Raw genomic sequence first — 3,720 nt, forward strand, 5'->3', positions numbered from 1 at the left:
CAAACAAACACAAATAAAACAAGCAAGTCTTTCGGGCTAATAGGCTCGTTATTAATTCGGAGTTTGCAAATGATTTGAAACAACGATTTCTGTTTTCTTTAATCCTATCTCAATGAACGGCGTGAAAGGTTTTTCAGGCATTAAACAGACACTGCTATTTTAACTCCCTCTTAGTGTATGTGTGTGTGTATATATACATAAATATGTATGTTTATATATGTATATAATTTTGTCCTTAATTCTAGACTCTAGAGTAAGAAGCAAGTTTATGAGGTAGAGGTTTAAAGAATTGGTTTTGATGCAAGAGACCTACGGTGAAATTAAACTAGGTGGATTCTTTATTAAATGATTTTCAGTCTTCTCTGTTTTTATGAAAATAAAAGGCAGCACTTTGTCATTTTTAACCATGTAAGTAGCCAATAAATCTAATTTTCACATTGATTTCTGTAGAAATTAAGTGATATCTACAGTATCTACTGTGATTTTTTTTTAAAAAACAAGTGTGACTTTCTTCTGTCGAAGGGTGTTTTTAAACATAGTATTTGCAAAATTATTCTTTTAAATGCCAAATGCTTACAGATAGCATCTATTTAAACCAGATAAAAATAACTATATTATATATATTTCATATATAACTTATATATATAAAAGCTTGACCACGCAAATCTGAGTTGGCATCTAGACAAAGAGTTTTATAAAATACGTTAAGGCAGACATAGCGCCGCACTGGAAAATGTCTAACTCGTGCTAATTACGGCCTTGACTAACCGATGTCGTTCTCGATCCTGCATCCGAGAAGGAGAAAAAAAATAAAAGTAAGGAAAGGAGAAAAACAAAAAGAAAAAATAAGGAAAAAAAAAAAAAAGGAAAAATAAGAAAAAAAATAGTTCGCACCCCGCCTCTCTCACACAGGTAACTAATGAAGATCTCAGCGCGGAGCTCCGCACTCCGAGCAGCTTCCCTGATTAAAATGTATCCCTGCCCTAATTGCMAGCCCAGCGCCACGTGCCGGGCGCTGCTGCGCGCCCGCCGGCCCCTCCGCGCGCGCGGGCGCAGGGCTTTGCTTTAGGGCTCCGCAAGAACAGCTTCTTTTAGCCAGCGGGTTTTTTAATAGCATCTTTCCCTAAATAATAAACCAGATTAATAGTGCTCAGTAAAGTGCTATTGATCTCTATTGTATTACAGCCCATGTACGTATGTGTATTTGAATATATATAATCATATATCCCTGCAGCGCCGGGCTGCTACACGGGCACAAAGGCTAATTTTGTTTCGGGGTTACGGACGCGGGAGCGGAAGGAGAAAACGGAGCGGTTTTGCCCTCCTGTTTTTAGGAGCGAGCTGGAGTGAACGCGAAACCCCGGGACAGCCCAAGGGTCCCGCGGCTGCCGGCGCCGACGGCGCGGCCGGCCTCGGGGAGCCCACGGGGCTCGGCCTCTGCTCGGCGAGCAGGGGATGGAGGAGAGCGGCGTGGGGACGACCACGGGTGACGGGCCCGTGGCGCGGCCCGGCCCGGTGACCCCCGTGCGGAGTCGGGGCCACGTCGGGAGGCGCCCGGACGCGGCGGGGGCCGAGCCCCACGTCTGGAGAGGCCCCGCTGTGGAGCGCAAACGCATCCCGCTACCAGGAGTCATTTATCCGGTTTCATAAATAATATCCTTATTACCGCCAGCCTCCTTAATTCATGCTCCTGTCCGCTTGATTGCGGGGTTTCAGCAGATAAAAAGTTTATAAGTTGGTCGGGTTCTTGTTTTCCTTTTTCCATCATTAACATCATTAATATAAGCTATCAATAACCCTGTCGTGTGGAGCATAGCTTCACAGTATTGATCCGCGCAGCTATTCATCTCTGCCATAGAAGACACGGAATAATTTTCGCATTACAGTAGCTTAGATTTGCTTTTAATTCATATTTAAAGCTGCAACTGGCTCTGTGGAGCTCTCTGCGAAAGACTAGAGGCGCCTAATTAATAATAAGTTAGAAACGAAGGAAGGCACCAGCGGATAAATAATTAATACAGACATCTCTGTCTCTTTGAATATTGCTACTTTAAAAATTTAGACTTACCAGGGCCATACTGTAAGTCTGCAAGTTATATTGAGGAGATGATTTAAGAAAGCTTTTTTTTTTTTCCTGAAATACAATGCTAAATTATTTACAGGTTAGTTTCGCCGTCTGCGAGGCCGCTGCTGCCGAGGTGCGCGCAGAGCGCGGCCGCGCAACGCCCTGATGGCCTCGGGGCTCGGCGGTACCCCGCTCACCCCCTTTCCCTGCGGGAGCCGCGGAGGATACGCAGCCCCGACGGAGATCGCGCGGCCCTGAAAGCCGCACCGGTCGGAGGCACCACGGGCTCTAGGCGGCCCGGTGGGATCCACTCGCCCCACGCGGGGCTCCCTGGATGGGGAGCGCGAGCCCGGGCCCCTCGGGCCGCAGAGGCAGAGCCGCCCGCCCCGTCGGGGCCGAGCGCGGAGCCCCGCGCAGTTGGGCCGCGGATGCAGCGAGGGGCCCTGGCCCCCGCACCGGCCGCAGACCCGCGGCGCTCCCGCCGCCTTTGAAGCCCCTCGCCCAGCCCGAGCCGCGACAGCTGGCGGGTTTTGTGGCCGCGGAGCGGGGGAAAGTCCGCCCGGGTTAATCCCCGCCGCAGCTGCCGGCCCCGCGCGCCTCGGGGCCACCTTTGACACGCGGCCGGGCGCGGAGGCCGCCTCCGAGCCAACAGGTCCCGGGGCTCCGCGGGGCCGCCCCGTCCGCCCCCTCGGCCGGGCCCGGTGCGGTGCCAGGCGCGAGGCGGGCCCCACTGCCGAGCGCGCGGATCCTCTGCGGATCAAATGAAGACTTAAGGGCGGTAACGATTATTCTGTTAAATATCTGGTACTTGGCCGCGCGAGCAGGAATTGATCAGCGCTCCGAAACGGAGGGTCTCCGGTTCCCCCCTCACCGCGCCCCGCAGCTTCCCCGTGACAGCGGGGCCCTGAGCGGGTCCCGGAGCCCGCGGGCCAGGCCGGGCCGCAGCCGTCGGGGACCGCAACAGCGCAGGGGCTCGTGGCCCCCCGTGCCCGGCACCAGCGGTGCGTCCAGAGCTAATGAAACAAAAACAAAAATGCAAATTAATTTAAAAAAAGATACAAATAGGAAGAAGAGAATTAATCGCAGCTTTATCTTTTTTTTTTTTCTTTTTTTTCCCTCCAGGATTAGAACTCACACCCCTGCACAAGCGCTGCCACATCGAAGTGCTCTAAAAATTTGTTGTTGCTGGTTTTGCTCTCMTTTCTCGAAGAAAAAAAAATGTTTGAGTAATTTCCTACAAGGTCGGAGGAGCGAGTTATATTTGCTGTGATATTTGCTTTGGTAACTAACCGCTAAACGTGTGTAGATCAAATATTTGTAATTAAACCGTAAATTGTACACAGAAATGAAGAACGAAGAAGCTGGCAACGTTTCGATCGCATTCCTGACATCACCTTGTGTTGGCCTGGGAATGAATCGCAGCCCTTCCTGCCGGGTGCAAATGCTCCTTATAATTTTATTGTATGGAAACCTAAACATTTCCCGCGATCACTAATTGGGTTTGAGGTCTCTTTTTCTGCTTGGCTCGCACATCCCCTCTCCGGGCGCAGCCAGGGCAGCGGGAAGGGCGCTGGAGGCGCAGCGGGGTCGGGAGAGGCGCGGGCAGCGCCTCGGAGCCGCGGGGCACGGAGCGGGGGCCGCGACTGCGGGGTACG

The 3,720-nt window shown here is 51.6% G+C and overlaps 1 long non-coding RNA gene across 1 annotated transcript in view; it reads left to right on the top strand.

Moving 5' to 3' along the window:
* LOC112952854 overlaps nt 1–3,577 on the top strand; it is a 4,615-nt gene extending 1,038 nt beyond the window's left edge. Inside the window, exon 2 of the long non-coding RNA XR_003250481.1 lies at nt 3,188–3,577. This is a non-coding gene — a long non-coding RNA (uncharacterized LOC112952854). The remainder of the gene's footprint in view (nt 1–3,187) is intronic.
* The last annotated feature ends 143 nt before the right edge of the window (nt 3,578–3,720 follow it).

The sequence above is a fragment of the Nothoprocta perdicaria genome, unplaced genomic scaffold, assembly GCF_003342845.1.
Source record: "Nothoprocta perdicaria isolate Ctin4 unplaced genomic scaffold, notPer1 scaffold_41, whole genome shotgun sequence".
Taxonomy (NCBI): Eukaryota; Metazoa; Chordata; class Aves; order Tinamiformes; family Tinamidae; genus Nothoprocta; species Nothoprocta perdicaria.